Genomic DNA, 18853 nt, shown 5'->3' on the forward strand with positions numbered 1-18853 from the left:
CAGAATTAGAACCCCAAGAATTTCAGGAAATACAACAAAAGTTTGATAGACTATGAAATAAGTATGTTTAAAATGGTCAAAGAAAGAATAAAATAATGAATAAAAAGAAAAAACAAAAAAGGTCAGAGATAAACGATAAATATAATTGACTTTTAATATGTTTATTGACCACGGCTTGCTCACTATGATACTGTTAACCAGCATTGCATAACAACCACAAAAACAGTGTTATACACTAATAAGTACAGTCATGTGCTAAGTAATGACATTTGGTCAGCAACCAACTACATATATATGATGGTGGCCACATAAGATTGTAATGGTGGAAACATTCCTATGGCCCAGGGATGCAACACTGTAGCACAACACATTAATCACGTGTGTTTGTGGTGATGCTGGCTAGAAGCGGTAGCTTATACCAGATAGTCTAGGTGTGTAGTAGGCTATACAATCCTTGCATAAGTACACTCTATGATGTTGACACAATGACAAAATCACCTAACATTTCTCAGAACGTATCCCGTCGTTAAGTGATAAATGACTTTATTTAGCTCATTTGCCTGCGGGTAGGCTGATTTAGTCTGGACTTGTCAGGGCAGCTCTGCTGATCTTTTTTTTTTTTTTGAGACAGAGTCTCACACTGTTGCCTGGGCTGGAGTGTAGTGGTGCAATCTCGGCTCACTGCAACCTCTGCCTCCTGGGTTCAAGTGATTCTCCTGCCTCAGACTCCCAAGTAGCTGGGATTACAGGTGCCCGCCACCACGCCCAGCTAATTTTTTGTATTTTTAGTAGAGACGAGGTTTTACTATGTTGGCCAGGCTGGTCTCAAACTCCTGACCTTGTGATCCACCCGCCTTGACCTCCCAGTGTTGGGATTACAGGCGTGAGCCACTGCGCCCGGCCTGTTGCTCTTACCTGAGCTCATTCACATATCTAGGAGATAGCTGATTTAAGCTGGACCTGGATGGGGCAGCTTGTCTGAGGTAGTTGTGTTACATGTGTCTCCTATCTTCCTCCTGGGACCAGTGGGCTAGACTGGACAATTTCTTCTCATGACAGTGGCAGACGTGAAAAAGACCATGTAAGAATATATGAGGCCTTTTAAGACTGAGACTTGGAACTGGCACACTGTCACATCTACCATAGGCTATAGACCAAAGGAATCACATGGCCAGATCCAAAGTCCAGGGAAGGCGGAATATCCTCTTCCCAGTTAGTGGGAAGAATTGCAAAGCAAAACAAAGCGCGTAAATATAGGTAAGGGATGAAGAATTGAAGCCAACAATGCTATCTAAATATCCTTTCCTCCTTTTAAAATTGGATTGTCTTTTTAAAATTGATTTATAATTATCCTTTATCTATCCTACATACTAATCCTTTATCAGTGCTATGCCTTGCAAATATCTTCTCCCAGTTTGTGTGGTTTCTCTTTTTAATATCCTTTAAGGTTGTTTTCATTAAAAAACAACCTTTTAGGGCTGGGCACAGTGGCTCACGCCTGTAATTCCAGCAGTTTGGGAGGCTGAGGTGGGCGGATCACCTGAGGTCAGGAGTTGGAGACCAGCCTGGCCAACATGGCGAAAACTATCTCTACTAAAAATACCAAAATTAGCCGGGTGTGGTGGCACACATCTGTAATCCTAGCTACTTGGGAGGCTGAGGCAGGAGAATGGCTTGAACCTGGAGGTGGAGATTGCAGTGAGCCGAGATCATGCCACTGCATTCCAGCCTGGGTGACAGAGAGAGGCCCTGAATCAAAAAAAAAGAAAAAAAAAAAAGAAACTTTTAATTTTGTTAGTATTTTTTGTTTTTGTTTTTGAGTCAGGGTCTCGCTTTGTTGCCTAGGCTGAAGTACATGACGCGATCATGGTTCACTGCAGCCTCCAGGCTCAAGTGATCCTCCCACCTCAGCCCCCACCTGTGTAGCTGGAACTACAGGTGCACACCACCACACCTGGCTAATATTTTAATTTTTTTTGTAGAGATGGGGGTCTCATTATGTTGCCTAGGCTGGTCTCAAATTCTTGGGCTCAAGCGATCCACCCTCCTCACCTGCCCAAGTACTGGGATTACAGGTATAAGCTACTGCAACCGCCTTTTAGTTTTAGGTTTTTTTTTTTTGTTTTTTTTTTTGTTTGTTTGAGACAGAGTTTCGCTCTTGTTGCCCAGGCTGGAGTGCAATGGCACGATCTCAGCCCACTACAACCTTTACCTCCAGAGTTCAAGCAATTCTCTTGCCTCAGCCTCCCCAGTAGCTGGGATTACAGGCATGCGCCGCCATGCCTGGCTGGCTAATTTTTGTATTTTTATTATTTATTTATTTATTTATTTATTTATCTTGAGACAGAGTCTCACTCTGTCTCCCAGGCTGGAGTGCAGTGGCGCGATCTCGGCTCACTGCAACCTTGGCCTCCTGGGTTCATGCAATTCTGCTACCTCAGCCTCCCAAGTAGCTGGGGTTACAGGTGCCTGGCTAATTTTTATATTTGTAGTAGAGACGGGGTTTCACCATGTTGGCCAGGCTGGTCTCAAACTCCTGACCTCAGGTGATCCACCCACCTAGGCTTCTCAAAGTGCTGGGATTACAGGCGTGAGCTACCGCACCCAGCGCCTATTTTAGTTTTAATACAGTCAAATTTATCAATCAGTTAATTGTATGTTTCTTCTGTATTTTAAGAAATCCTTCCCTATCTCAAGGACATAAAGACATTTTTTAAAGTTCTATTTTTCACTTTTAGGGCTTTTAATCTAATTCAATTTATTTTGTACATAGTATTGTAATTTTTTTCCATATAAACAACTTTTCTGGCACCATTTATTGAACAGTTTACCCTTTCCCCGCTAATTTGTTGTTGTTTTTGTTGTTTTAAATAGAGACAGGGTCTCACCATGTTGCCCAGGTCAGTCTCAAACTCCTGAGCCCAAGTGATCCGCCCACCTTGGCCTCCCAAAAATGCTGGGATTACAGGCATGAGCTTCCACATCCAGCCTTCCCCACCAATTTGTAATGGTACTACTGTTATACCTCTAGTGGTCATAATTCGTGGATCCACTGATGAATTTTTTATTCAGTTCAGTTTATCAATTTGCCTATCTCTGCACCAATACTTCACAGTATTAATTATCAAAACTTTAAAATGAGTTGCCTCACCTCTTCAAGTTTTTTTTTTTTTTTTTTGAGATGGAGTCTCACTGTCTGTTGCCCAGGCTGGAGTGCAGTGGTACAATCTCGGCTCACTGTATCCTCCACCTCCCAGGTTCAAGTGATTCTCCTGCCTCAGCCTCCTGAGTAGCTGGGATTACAGGCACACACCACCATGCCTGGCTAACTTTTGTATTTTTAGTAGAGAGGGGGTTTCACTATGTTGGCCAGGCTGGTCTCGAACTCCTGACCTCGTGATCCACCCACCTTTGCCTCCCTAAGTGCTGGGATTATACGCGTTGAGCCACCAGGCCCAGCCTCAAGTAACATTTTTTTCAAAAATGCTGTTGACCCTTCTACCTCATAAACATTAGCATCAGTTTGACAAGCTTCATTACTGTATTGAACTTATACATTAATTTAGGGGAGAATTCACATCTTCATAATGTTGAGTCTCACCATCCGTGAACATGGTATAATTCATTTATTCAGGTCTTTCATACTCTTCAGTGTTATTTTCTCTGTTAAGATCTTACATATTTTTGTTAGATTTATTCCTACTGCTCATAGATTTTATTGCTATAGTGAATGGGCACTTTTTTTCCTACTGCATTATTACTGGCTTATAGGCATACTATTCATATTTGTATATTAATCTGGTATGTAGCAATCTCTCTTATTAGCTAAAGTCTCTTATTCTAACGGTTTATCCAAAGATTTTCTGAGTCCAGGTGCTACAGCTCACACCTATAATCCCAGCACTTTGGGAGGCCAAGTTGGGAGAATCGCTTGAGCCCAGGAGTGCAAGAGCAGCCTGGGCAACATAGGGAAACTGTCTCTACAAAAATAAGAAAATGGCACATATCTGTGGTCTTGGCTACTTGAGAGGCTGAGGTAGTAGGATTGCTTGACCCCATGAAGTTGAGGCTGCAGTAAGCCATGATGGTGCTACTGCACTCTAGCCTGAGCCTCAGAGCGAGCTCCTTCTCAAAAAAAAAAAAAAAGAAACCGGAAACATTCTTCGTAGATAATTATATGTCTGCAAATAAGGAGTTTTATTTCATGTAGTTCCATTTTTCTATCTCATTTCTTATGTTCGTACTATTGCATGGGCTAGGATCTCCCATGAAGTGTGGAACAGAGGCCATGACAGCAGACATCATTTGCGGAATGGAAACACTGCTAAAATTTAAATATTAATAATGATGTTTAGGCTGGGCATGGTGGCTTACACCTCTAATCCCGGCACTTTGGGAGGCCAAGGCGGGAGGATCACTTGAGCCCAGGAGTTTGAGACCAGCCTAGGCAACAAAGTGAGATCCTGTCTCTACAAACAAAACAAAACAAAACAAATTAGCTGGGCACAGGTGGCATGCACCTGTGGTCCCAGCTACATGGGATGCTGAGGTGGCAGGATCCCTTGAGTCCAGGAGCTCAAGGCTGCAGTGATCCTTGTTTGTGCAACTGCACTCAAGCCTGGGCAACAGCGACAGACTCTATCTCAAAAAAATAAATAAATAAATAAATAAAAGAAAAAAAGAATGATGACGTTTAGTATAGGAGTTTGATTGGCACCCTTTTGTTTTCAATTTGATAAAACTTAAAAAATCATAAATTAGTGCTAAATTGTATTAAGTGTTTATTCTGCATTTATACGTTTTCCCATCTTTGTATATTAGTTTCCTAGGGCTGCCATAACAAAGTACCACAAACGAGGTAACTTAAAAAAATATAATTTTATTGTCTTGCAATCTGGAGGCTAGAAATCCAAAATTAAATTGCAAACAGGACCATGGTTTTTCTGAAACCTGTAAGGGAGGAATCCTTCTTTATTTCATTCTATCTTCTGGTAGCCCTACGTGTTCCTTGGTTTGAAGCAGCTTAGCCCCAATCTCTACCTCTGTCTTCACATGGCCATCTTCTCCCTGCGTGTGTGTCTCTGTATCTTTACAAAGTATTCTCTCCTCCTTGGTCAGGTGTGGTGGCTCACACCTGTAATCCCAGCACTTTGGGCGGCCGAGGCAGGTGGATCACTTAAGGTCAAGAGTTCAAGACCAACATGGTCACCATGGTAAGATCAACATGGTAAAACCCTGTCTTTACTAAAAATACGAAAATTAGCCAGGCATGGTGGCGGGCGCCTGTAATTCCAGCTACTCGGGAGGTTGAGGGAGGAGAATCGCTTGAATCTGGGTGATGGAGGTTGCAGTGAGCCAAGATCCCGCCACTGCACTCTAGCCTGGGTGACAGAGTGAGACTCCGTTTCAAAAACAAAACAAACCCCAAAGCATTCTCTCCTCACATCTTCACACTGTCTTCTCATAAGGACACCAGTGATACTGGATTAAGGGCCCACCCTACCCTAGTGACCATATCTTAATTTAATTACATCTTCAATGGCCTTATTTCCAAATAAAAGACGCAGATTAGGGCTTAATCATATCATTTTGGGGGAACAAGTTTAACCCATAACAATCTATTAAAATGGTATATTACATTAATGGATTTCTTGGATGTTGAATGACCTTTGTATTACTGGAATAATCTAATCCAGTCTTTACCTATGAGTGAGACTATATGAATGCCTCACCATCTGAACTCCCACCCCAGATTCAGTCACTTAACCTGAATTTTTTTTTTTTTTTTTTTTTTTTTTTTGAGACAGGGTCTCACTCTGTCACCCAGGCTGGATTGCCAGTGGCACAATCTTGGCTCACTATAACCTCTGCTTCCTAGGTTCAAGCAATCCTCCTACCTCAGCCTCTAGAGTAGCTAGGACTACAGGTGTGCACCACCATGCCCGGCTAATTTTCTGTATTTTTAGTAGAGATGGGGTTTCACTATGTTTCCCAGGCTGGTCCCAAACTCCTGGGCTCAAGCAATCCACCTGCCTTGGTCTCCCAAAGTGTTGGGATTACAGGTGTGAGCCACTGCACCTGGCCTAAGCGGTTATTTTAAAAATACATTAACTACTACTCAGTACTCTATGAAAGTTATAAATATGAACATATATAGAGATGAAGACCCTATAATGAATTAGTTCTCAAGGAGTTCTATCTACAATGAAGTGTCTTCCATGTTTAATATAGGCCAGGTTCTACTAGTAATGGGCTTCGAAATCCCAAATCTCCCAGAAATTATTAAATAAAAAAGACTGAGTCACTTAGCTAGGGATTGGACATTCTCATTATGTGCCCAAAGACCCAGCTTTTGCTGAGTCCTTATATGACCTTGTTTCTGGAGTACAGACAAACCCAGGATACTGTGCTAACAGAGACATAATATATGCATGGTTATGTCAGACAAGTGCGGAACAAGACATCTGGGAATATTGCTACAGAAGCATTAAATCAATGCCTAATCTTTTACAGGTTGAGTATCCTTTTTTTTTTTTTTTTTTTTTTTTTGAGACAAAGTTTCACTCTTGTTGCCCAGGCTGGAATGCAATGGCACGATCTCACTGCAACCTCCGCCTCCCGTGTTCAAGCGATTCTCCTGTCTCAGCCTCCTGAGTAGCTGGGATTACAGGTATGTGCCACCATGCCCAGCTAATTTTTGTATTTTTAGTAGAGACAGGGTTTCTTCATGTTGGTCAGGCTGGTCTCGAACTCCTGACCTCAGGTGATCCACCCGCCTCGGCCTCCCAAAGTGCTGGGATTACATGCGTAAGCCACCGCGCCCGGCCAGGTTGAGTATTCTTTATCCAAAATGCTTGGGACCAGAAGCATTTTGAATTTCATTTTTTTTGGATTTTGGAATATTTCCATTATACTTAGGTTCAGCATCCCTAATTGGAAAATCCAAAATCTAAAATGCTCCTATCAGCATTTCCTTTGAGCATCAGGTTAGTACTCAAAAAGTTTTAGATTTTGGAGCATTTCAGATTCTGAATTTTCGGGTTGGGGATATTCAACCTGTACTAGCATATCCTCTCAGTTAAAATATAATAATTCCTCTGTTCTCTTTGAAACAAGGTAGTTGGGTCATGACTACATTTTTTTGATATGATAAATAATGCTTAATATGGTTTGGCTGTTTCCCCACCCAAAATCTCATCTTGAATTGTAATCCTCATGGGTGGGACCAGGTGGAGGTAACTGAATCATAGGAGCAGCTCCCCTCATGCTGTTCTCATTACAGTGAGTGAGTCTCACGAGATTTGATGGTGTTGTAAGCATCTGGCATTTCCTCTGCTGGCACTCACTCTATCCTGCTGCCCTGTAAAGAAGATGCCTGCTTCTCCTTCACCTTCTGCCATGATTGTAAGTTTCCTGAGGCCTCCCCAGCAATGCAGAACTGAGTCAATTAAACCTCTTTCTTTTATGAATTACCCAGTCTCGGGTATTTCTTCATATCAGTGTGAGAACAAACTAATACAATGCTGCAACAAATACTTTTGCAGGCCGGGCACAGTGGCTCACGCCTGTAATCCCAGCACTTTGGGAGGCCGAGGCAGGTGGATCACCTGAGATCAGGAATTTGAGACCAGCCTGGTCAACGTGGCGAAACCCCTTCTCTACTAAAAATACAAAAATTAGCCAGACATGTTGGAGTGCGCCTGTAATCCCAGCTACTTGGGAGGCTGAGGCAGAAGAATTGCTTGAACCTGGGGGATGGAGGTTGCAGTGAGCCGAGGTCTTACCATTGCACTCCAGCCTGGGCAAAAAGAGGGAAACTCTATCTCAAAAAATATATATATTTTTTGCATATACATCCTTGAGCATTGCTATGGTTTTAATGTCCCTACAAACTCATGTAACAGTATTAAGAGGTAGATTAAAGAAGTTATTAGGTTGTGTGGGCACCTCATTCATGTATGGATTAATGTCATTATCTTGGGAGTGGGTTAGTTAGCATGGGAGTGGGCTCCTGCTAAGAGTTTGGCCCCCCTGTTGTCTCTCTGTGTTGCTCCGGTGCTTCCTTGCCATGGGATGCCTTCCACCATCCGATGATCCTTGCCAGATGCTGGCATCAGATCTGTGAGCCAAATAAACTTCTGTTCTTTATAAATTACCCGGTCTGTGGTATTCTGTTATAGCAACAGAAACGGACTAAGATAAGCATTTAGGACATAATTTGATTCCTAGAAGTCCAGTTGTTAAGTGGGTACTGACAAACGGCCTTCCGAAAACACTATCAATTTGTATCTCCATCAATACCATAGGACAGTGCCCTTTTCCCCAGTATTTTCATTAACCTTGAAAATTCTCTCTCTCTTTTTTTTTCAGACAGAATCTTACTCTGTTGCCCAGGCTGGAGTACAGTGGGGCGATCTTGGTTCACTGCAACTTCTGCCTCCCAGGTTCAAGTGATTCTCGTGCCTCAAGCTTCCCTAGTAGCTGGGACTACAGGCATGTGCCACCATGCCCGGCTAATTTTTTTGTATTTTTAGTAGAGATGGGGTTTCACCATGTTGGCCAGGCTTGTCTCGAACTCCTGGACTCAAGTGATCTGCCTGCCTCAGCCTCCCAAACTGCTGGGATTATATACAGGCACGAGCCACTGTGCCCAGTCAATGCTCTCTTTAAAAATTTTTTTTTTGTTTTTGTTTTTTTGAGACGGAGTCTCACTCTGTAGCCCAAGCTAGAATGCAGTGGCGCGATCTTGGCTCACTGCAATGTCCACCTCCTGGGCTCAAGCGATTCTTTAATCCACCCGCCTGAGCTTCCCCAAGTTCTGGGATTACAGGTGTGAGCCACCATGCCCGGCCTCCCTTTAAAATGTTGTCCCATCTACCCTTACAGAAAAAAACAGGAAAATATCAATACTATTATTTAACATTGTCCTGGAAGTACTAGCCAATGAATTAGACAAGATAACTAACTACGACGTGTGAATATTAGAAATAATTAGTTATTACTACTGCAGGTGATACTCTATATCTATAAAGTAAAAAATGTAAAATCAGAAAACTATAGAAGTAAACTTCTTTTCCCATGTTGGAGTAACTGGTACTAGATTTGGCCTTCTGCTCTAAACAATTAGAAAAACTGAACAAAATACATGAAAAAAATTGTTTTCAGACAATGAAATCAGGGAGTATGGGACTGTGATCCCTGAGAGAATGGAACCAAGTGAGGTATGTTCTACTATCACTTTGGCTTTCTGGACTGGAATACAGGAAGAGAAAATCACACTGAATGGAGCAGAGATCAGTGTTCAGGAGCATGAGGTGCCTGGAAGTTTGAGGCAAAGTACCAGAGAAGAAGCAACTATGCAAAGAGATCAATAACTCTTCACAGGAGTCCTGAGTTTCTATGAGCAGAAAAATTCCCAGAGCTCATACACAGAGTTGGAAGATATTTAAGTTGTTTTTTTTTTTTCTTTTTTTTTTTGAGATGGAATCTTGCTCTGTTGCCCGGGCTGGAGTGCAATGGCATGATCTCAGCTCACTGCAACCTCCGCCTCCCGGATTGAAGTGATTCTCCTGCTTCAGCCTCCTGAGTAGCTGAGATTACAGGCGCCTGCCACCACGCCTGGCTAATTTTTGTATTTTTTAGTAGAGACGGGGTTTCACCATGTTGGTCAGGCTGGTCTTGAACTCCTGACCTCAGGTGATCCACCCACCTCAGCCTCCCAAAGTGCTGGTATTTTAGGTGTTAGACAGCATGCCTGGCTGATATTTAAGTTTTGACCAGCCAGAGTAAACATTCTTTGCTGAAGCTGAACATCCAGGGCATAAAGTAGAGACCCTGGAAGAGTAATATCTTAGTAGTAGGACTAACCTAACACAACAGTAAAGATAACTCTAGAACTGCCCCAAAGCTTAAAAACAAGCCTCCAAATCAAGCTGATCCATTAACAAATTAACAAGTAAACCAAAATTCAATTAAAGACAGACAACAAAATTCAGACACTCAAAAATATGTATTTATAGTGTCCACCATTCCATAAAAAAAAAGATTAGTGCTGGGCACAATGGCATGAGGCTGTAGTCCCACCTACTTGAAATGCTGAGGCAGCAGGATCGCTTGAATCCAGGAGTTAGAGGCTGTAGCGCGCTATGATCACACCTGTAAATAGCCACTGCACTCCAGCCTGGATAACACAGTGAGAGCCTGTCTCCATAAATAAATAAATAATAAACAAATAAAATATTTTTTTTAAATCAGAAGGAAAATTAGTCAATAGAAACATCTAGAAATGAAAGAGATGCTAGAGTTAGCAAAGAATGATGTAAAAGCATTAACATATACTCAAAGATTTTTTAAAAAATGAACATATTGAAAGATATAAAAATAGTCAAATAAGATTTCTAGAAATTAGGGCCGGGCCTGGTGGCTCACGTCTGTAATCTCAGCACTTTGGGAGGCCAAGGCAGGCGGATCACTTGAGGTCAGGAGATGGAGACCAGACTGGCCAACATGGTGAAACCGCGTCTCTACTAAAAATACAAAAATTAGGCTGGATGTGGTGGCTCAGGTCTGTAATCCCAGCACTTTGGGAGGCCGGGGCAGGCAGATCACCTGAGGTCAGGAGTTTGAGACCAGCCTGCCCAACGTGGCGAAATCCCATCTCTACAAAAATACAAAAAAAAAAAAAAAAAAAAATTAGCTGGGAGTGGTGGCATGCTCCTGTAATCCCAGCTACTTGGGAGGCTGAGGCAGAAGAATTGCTTGAACCCGTAGAGGCTGCAGTAAGCTGGGGTTGTGCCAGCCTGGGTGACAGAGCGAGACTCCATCTCAAAAAAAAAAAAATTAGCCGGGCATGGTGGCATGCACCTGTAATCCCAGCTGCTGGGGAGGCTGAGGCAGGAGAATCACTTGAACCCGGGAGGTGAAGGTTGCAGTGAGCTGAGATTGCACCACTGCACTCCAGCCTGGGCAACAGAGCAACACTCCCTTTCAAAAAAAAAAAATTTATAGAAATTTAAAAAATGCAATATCTGGGCCAAGTGAAGTGGCTCATGCCTGTAATCCCAGTATTTTGGGAGGCTGAAGCAGGCAGATTACTTGAGGCCAGGAGTTTGAGACCAGTCTGGTCAACTTGGTGAAACCCCCTCTCTACTAAAAGTACAAAAATATTAGCAGGGGTGGTGGCAAACACCTGTAATCCCAGCTACTGGGGAGGCTAGGGCATGAGAATCATTTGAACCTGGGAGGTGGAAGCTACAATGAGCTGAGACCGTGCCACTACACTCCAGCCTGGGTGACAGAGAAAGACTCTGTCTCAAAAAAAAAAAAGAATACAATATCTGAAATTAAAAATGCACTAGATGGGCTTAACAAGAGATTATAAACTGCAGAAGACTACTCCATGAATTTGAAGACATGAAGTGGAAATTATCTGAACTAAAGTTAAAAAAAAAAAAAAAAGACTGATGGCAGGGCTCAGTGGCTCATGCCTGTAATCCCAGCATTTTGGAAGGGTGAGGCGGGTGGATTGCCTGAGCTCAGGAGTTCAACACCAGCCTGGGCAACAGAGTGAAACACACCTGTAATCCCAGCTACTGAGGAGGTTGAGGCATGAGAATCACTTGAACCTGGGAGGCGAAGATTGCAGTGAACTGAGATCGAGCCACTGCACTCCAGCCTGGGCAACAGAGCAAGACTGTCTCAAAAAGAAAACAAAAAAGGACTGACAAAAAATGAACAGAGGCCAGGCATGGTGGCTCACATCTGTAATCCCAGCACTTTGGGAGGCCAAGGCAGGCAGATCACCTGAGGTCAAGAGTCGAGACCAGCCTGGCCAACATGGTGAAACTCTGTCTTTACTAAAAAATACAAAAAATTGGCTTGGCGTTGTGGTGCACACCTGTAATCCCAGCTACTAGGGAGGCTTAGCCAGGAGAATCGCTTGGACCTGGAAGGCGGAGGTTGCAGTTAGCTGAGATCATGACACTGCACTCCAGCCTGGATAACAGAGTGAGACTCCATCTCAAAAAAAAAAAAAAAAACAGTCTGTGCATGGTGGCTCTTGCCTGTAATCCCAGCACTTTGAGAGGCCGAGGTGGGCGGATCACTTGAGGTCAGGAGATGGAGATCAAACTGACCAACATTGTGAAACCCTGTGTCTACTAAAAATACAAAAATTAGGTTGGGCGTGGTGGCTCAGGCCTATAATCCCAGCACTTTGGGAGGCCGAGGCAGGCAGATCACCTAAGGTCAGGAGTTTGAGACCAGCCTGGCCAACATAGTGAGACCCCGTCTCTACTAAAAAACACAAAAATTAGCCAGGCATGGTGGTGGGCACCTGTAGTTCCAGCTACTCAGGAGGCTGAGGCAGAAGAATCGCTTGAACCCGGGAGGTGGCGGTTGCAGTGAGCCAAGATTGCACCATTGCACTGCAGCCTGGGCAACAAGAGCGAAACTGTCTCAAAGAAAAAAAAATGAACAGAGCTTTAGTGAAATGTGGAACAATATCAAATAGTCTAACATATTTGCAACTGAGGTTCCAGAAAAGGTGGGGACAGAAAAAACATTTGAAGAAAAAGGGAAAAACAGAAATATACTGTAAGGTTCTTATAATATACATGAGAAGTTGGCAAACTTTTACTTAAAAGGCCACACAGTAAATACTTTTGGCTTTGCAGGCTATGTGGCCTCCATTGCAACTACTCAACTCTGTCCTTATAGCACAAAATGTGTCATATTTATGTAGACATTTTGGACTTGATGAAAAAATATATAAATGAATGACCATGGCTATGTTCCCATAAAACCTTATTTACAAAAGCAGGTAGGCATTCAGGCTTGGCTTGAAGGCTGTAGTTTGTGAAATCTGCTATATATGAAGCTCTATAATATGTGATGAGTAATAAGTGAAATGCTTATTGTGATGAGGGAAAATGCATATTGTAACCCTGAGAGCAACTACTAAAAATAAGACAGAGATTAAGTTAATAAGCCAATAGTGGAGATGAAACAGAATACTAAAAAAGTGCTCAATATTCTTTTCGTTTGTTTGTTTCAGGGATAGGGTCTCGGTTTGTTGTCCAGGCCGGAGTTCAGTGGCATGATTACAGCTTTACTGTAACCTTGAACTCCTGGCCTCAAGTGATCCTCCCACCTCAGTCCCCTGAGTAGCTGGGACTACAGGAGACCACCATCATGCCTAATTTTTTTTAAAAAATTTTTTGCAGAGATGGGGTCCTGCTATGTTGCCCAGGCTGGTCTTGAACTCCCAGCCCTAAGCAATCCTCCCACCACGGACCCTCAAAGTATTGGGATTATAGGCATGAGCCACTTCAATATTCTTTAACTGAGGCAGGATAAAGAAAAGCAAAAGAACAAAAGATGGGCCGGGCATAGTGGCTCACACCTGTAATCTCAGCACTTTAGGAGGCTGAGGCGGGCAGATCACGAGGTCAGGAGTTCGAGACCAGCCTGGCTAACATGGTGAAACCCCATCTCTACTAAAAATACAAAAATTAGCCAGGTATAGTGGCGAGCGCCTGTAATCCCAGCTACTCAGGAGGCTGGAGCAGGAGAATCGCTTGAGGAGGCTGGAGCAGGAGAATCGCTTGAAACCTGAAGGCAGAGGTTGCAGTGAGCTGACATTGTGCCGCTGCACTCCAGCCTGGGGGAAAGAGCGAAACTCTGTCTCAAAAAAAAAAAAAAAGAAAAGAAAAGAAAAAGAACAAAAGACATTAAAAAAAAGTTGGCATAAATAGAAAACAAATAGCAAGATAGTACACTTAAATCCAACTATACTGATAATTATATTAAATGTTAATAGTCTGAAATCCATTTAAAAAGGACATTATCAGGCCAGGCATGGTGGCTCATGCCTGTAATGCCAGCACTTTGAGAGGCCAAAGTGGGCGAACTACTTGGGGGCAGCAGTTCAAGACCAGCCTGGGCAACATAGAGAGACACCCATCTCTACAAAATAAAAATTAGCTTGGCATGGCAGCATGTACCTGTGGTCCCAGCTACTGATGGGGCTGAGTTGTGAGGATCACTTGCGCTTAGGAGGTCAAGTCTGCAGTGAACCATGTTAGCACCACTGCAACTCTAGCCTGGGTGACAGAGTGAGATCCTGTCTCAAAATAATAAAATAAATAAAACACTTGAGCAATACTATCAACCAACTTGGACAAATTTACATTTACAGCACACTCTACACAAGAGCAAAATATACATTCTTTTTAAGTACATAGCAAACATTAATCAAGATAGACCATACCCTGAGCCATAAAACATGTTATAATTTTTTAAAAAATTTTTATTCTTTAATTTTAGAGACAGGGTCTTGCTCTGTCTTTCAGTCTGGAGTGCAGGGCTACAATCATAGCTCACTATAACCTCAAACTTCTGGGCTCATGCAATCCTCCAGCCTCATCTTCCCAAGTAACTAGGACCACAGGTGCATGCCACCACACCTGGCTAATTTTTAAGTTTTTTATAGAGTCAGGGGTCTGCCTACATTGCCCAGGCTGGTCTCAAACTCCTGGCCTCAAGTTATCCTCCTGCCTCAGCCTCAGGGATTACAGGTGTAAGCCACCGCACCTGGCCTAAGTTTAGTATGTTTAAAGGATTAAAATCACACAGAGTACTTTCTCTGACCATATGGAATCAAACTAGAAGTCAATAGCATGTGAAAATCCTGAAATACTTGGAAATTAAACATTAAACTTCTAAATAAATAGACATTTATAGAACACTCTACACAAATCAAAATTTGTTGTCTGTCGTTCAAGCAGTTTAGAAGAAAACATATAGTTCGTTTTTTATTTTATTTATTATTTTTTATTTGTTGAGACAGAGTTTTCGCTCTTGTTGCCCAGGCTGGAGTGCAATGGTGCAACCTCAGCTCACTGCAACCTCCGCCTCCCGGGTTCAAGCGATTCTCCTGCCTCAGCCTTCCGAGTAGCTGGGATTACAGGCATGCGCTGCCACACCCGGCTAATTTTTTGGATTTTTAGTAGAGACGGGGTTTCACCATGTTGGTCAGGTTAGTCTCGAACTCCCGACCTCAAGTGATCCGCCCGTCTCGGCCTCCCAAAGTGCTGGGATTACAGGCGTGAGCCACTGCACCCAGCCAGGAAAATGTATAGTTTTAAATGCTTATATTTAAAAAAAAAAAAGTTTTAGCTAGGTGTGGTGGCTTTTGCCTGTAATCCCAGTACTTTGGGAGGCTGTGATGGGCAGATCACTTGAGCCCAGGAGTTCGAGACCAGCCTGGGCAACACAGTGAAACCCTGTCTCTACAAAAAATACAAAAAATTAGCCAAGTGTGGTGGCTTGCGCCTGTAGTCCCAGCTATTTGGGAGTCTAAGGTGGGAGAATCACCTGAGCCCAGGAAGTCGAGGCTGCAGTGAGCCATGATCACACCACTGCACATCAGCCTGGGTGATGGGGGTGAGACCCTTCTCAATTAAAAAAAAAAAAAAAAGAAGAAAGTTCTGAAAAAATTAATGAGTTAAGTTTCAACTTAAGAATCTAGAGAAGGGCCGGGCGCGGTGGCTCACGCCTGTAATCCCAACACTTTGGGAGGCCGAGGCGAGCAGATCACGAGGTCAGGAGTTCGAGACCAGCCTGACCAACATGCTGAAACACCGTCTCTACTAAAAACAAAAAAAAAATTAGCCGGGCATGGTGGCACACACTTGTAGTCCCAGCTACTCAGGAGGCTGAGGCAGGAGAATCACTTGAACCTGGGAGGGGGAGGTTGCAGTGAGCAGAGATCGTGCCACTGCACTCCAGCCTGGGTGACAGAAGGAGACCCAGTCTCAAAAAAAGAAAAAAAAAAAAAAGAATCTACAGAAAAGGAGATCAAATTAAACCCAATGTATGTAGAAGGAAGGAAATGAACAAAATAGAAACCAAAGAAATGATAGAGAAAAATCAATGAAACCAAAGCTGGTTATCTATATCAGTATCAATAAATTAATCATTATCAATAAAGATTGATTAACCTTTAGCTAGATCAACCAAGAAAAAAAAAAGAAGACATAAATTACCAGTATTAGGAATGAAAGAGGGAAGCATCACTACAGATTCTACAAACATTGAAAGAATAAAAAGAAACTATTATGAACTCTATGCTAGTACATTCAACAAATTAAATGAAACAGATGAATTCCCTGAGTGATATAAGTGATCAAAATTAGTACAAGAGGCCGGGCATAGTCACTCACGCCTGTAATCCCAGCACTTTGGGAGGCCAAGGCAGGTGGATTACCCGAGGTCAGGAGTTTTGAGATTAGCCTGGCCAACATGGCGAAACCCCATCTCTACTAAAAATACAAAAATTAGCCAGGTGTGGTGGTGTGTGCCTATAATCCTAGCTGCTCAGGAGGCTGAGACATGAGAATTACTTGAACCCAGGAGGCGGAAGTTGCAGTAAGGTGAGATCACGCCACTGTACTCCAGTAAGGTGAGAGTGAGACTCTGTCTCAAAAAAAAAAAAAAAAACCTAGTACAAGAAAAAAATTAGAAATCTGAATAGCCATATATCAAACTTAAAATTTAAATTATATTAAATCAATTTAAAATATAATTTAAAAATATAATTTAGAAACTGCCCACAAAGAAAACTCCAGACCCAAATGGCTTCAGTGTTGAATTCTACCAAACATTTAAGAAAGACATAATACTCATCTATACAAACACTTTCATAAAATAGACAAGGAGAAAAACTTTCAACTCATTTTATGAGGCCAGTATTACTCTGACACCTAAACCAAAGACATAAAACTTACAAAGAAAGTAAAACTACAGACCAATATCCCTTGTAAACACAGACACAAAAATCCTAAATTAGCTGGGCATGGTGGTGTGTACCTGTAGTCCCAGCTACTCAGGAGGCTGAGACAGGAGAATCACTTGAACCTGGGAGGCAGAGGTTGTAGTAAGCCAAGATTGTTCCACTGCACTCTAGCCCAGGTGACAGAGTGAGATTCTGTCTCAAAAAAAAACCCCAACTTAATATTATATTTGTGGCCACGCGCAGTGGTTCACACCTGTAATCCCAGCACTTTGAGAGGCCGAGGTGGGTGGATCACCTGAAGTCAGGAGTTCGAGACCAACCTGGCCAACATAGTACAACCCTATCTGTACTAAAAGTACAAAAAAATTAGCTGGGCATGGTGGCGGATGCCTGTAATACTAGCTATTTGGGAGGCTGAGGCAGGAGAATTGCTTGAACCCAGGAGGCAGAGGTTGCAGTGAGCCAAGATCGAACCATTGCACTCCAGCCTGGGTGACAGAGCGAGACTTTGTCTCAAAAAAAAAAAAAAAATTATATTTGTAAATCAAATATATATGAAAGGATAATACCAAGTGAGGTTTATCACTGGAATACAAGATGTTTAACAGTTGAAAATTAATCAGTACAATCCACTACATTAACAGAACAAAAAAAAAAATAAGGCTATCTCAACAGACACAGAACAGACATTTGAAAAATCCAACACTTATTCATAATAAAAACTCTAGTGAAATAGAAATAAAGGAAACTTCCTCAGCTGCTAAAGGCCAACTACAAAAAGCCAACTGCTAATACCTTTCTTAACTGTGAAAGATAAAATGCTTTCCCCCTAAGGCAGGGAATAGGGCAAAGATTTGTGCTCTCAACTATTTCTATCCGACACTGTACTAGAGGTGTTGGTCAGTGCAGTAAGAGATGTTAAAGAAATAACAGGCATAGGCCGGGCGTGGTGGCTCACACCTGTAATCCCAGCACTTTGGGAGGCTGAGGTGGGCGGATCACCTGAGGTCAGGACTTTGAGACCAGCCTGACCAACATGGTGAAACCCCATCTCTACTAAAATTACAAAAATAAGCTGGGCATGGTGGTGGGCACCTGTAATCCCAGCTACTCAGGAGGCTGAGGCAGGAGAATTGCTTGAACTTGGGAGGTGGAGGTTGCAGTGAGCCAAGATTGCACCATTGCACTCCAGCCTGGGAGCCTGGGTGACAGAGCGAGACTCAGTCTCAAAAAAAAAAAAAAAAAAAAAGAAGGAAAGAAATAACAGGCATAAAGAGTAACAAGGAAAAAGAAAACTTATTGTTTATAGATGACACAATTATGTACACAGAAAATCCTATAAAGAATCTTCTTGAACAAATAACTGAATTTAACAAGGTCATAGGATACAGGATCAACATATGAAAATCAGTTTTATTTCTATATGTTAGCAATGAACAGTTGGAAAATAAAATTTTTAAACAATCCATTCATAAGAGCACCAAAAATGCTTAGGGGTCAATATAACTAAATTATTTGCAAACTCTATATATTTAAAACCACAAAATACTTGAGAGAAATATAAACAATCCAAATAAGTGGAAAGATAAGCCATGCAGATGAATTAGAAGAAACAGTTAATATGTCAATTCTATTCAAGTGGACGTACAGGATTAATGTAATCCCAACAAAATCCAAGCAAATTTATCTTTGTAGAAAGTATCAAGCTGCTTCTAAAATTTAAACGGAATTCAGTGGACCTAAAATAGCCAAAACAATTTTGAAAAAGAAGAAGAAAAGGGAACTTACCCTACGTAATTACAAGACTTACTATAACTATGGTAACCAAGATAGTATATTATTGGCAGTAAGACAGGCACATAGATCAATGGAATAGAGTCCAGAAATAGACACATGAATATATTATCAATTGATTTTTTAGTCAGGTTTACTTTATCAATTGGCTTTTGACGAAGATATCACAGTCACTCAATGGGGAAAGGTTCATGTTTTCAAACAAATGGTGCCAGAACAACTGGATATCCATTAGAGAAGAAAAAAGAATCTTGATTCTTACTT

General features: G+C 42.1%; 1 protein-coding gene across 29 annotated transcripts in view; it reads right to left on the bottom strand.

Annotated features, from left to right (window-relative positions):
- The window catches only part of ZBTB8A (zinc finger and BTB domain containing 8A), a 67309-nt gene that overhangs the window by 17150 nt on the left and 31306 nt on the right, over window positions 1–18853 (bottom strand). For 4 of the 29 annotated variants that reach the window (XR_008525227.1, XM_063719466.1, XM_054555515.2 and 1 more), the window contains one exon: window positions 14004–14122. The exons of 23 other annotated variants lie outside the window; for them this stretch is intronic. The gene's annotated coding sequence lies outside the window, so the exon portion shown is untranslated. Of the gene's footprint in view, window positions 1–10087; window positions 10196–14003; window positions 14123–18853 lie in introns of those variants that run through there. 2 more of the 29 variants (XM_063719504.1, XM_054555480.2) reach the window with 2 other exon arrangements.

The sequence above is a fragment of the Pongo abelii genome, chromosome 1 (assembly GCF_028885655.2).
Source record: "Pongo abelii isolate AG06213 chromosome 1, NHGRI_mPonAbe1-v2.0_pri, whole genome shotgun sequence".
NCBI classification, from domain to species: domain Eukaryota; kingdom Metazoa; phylum Chordata; class Mammalia; order Primates; family Hominidae; genus Pongo; species Pongo abelii.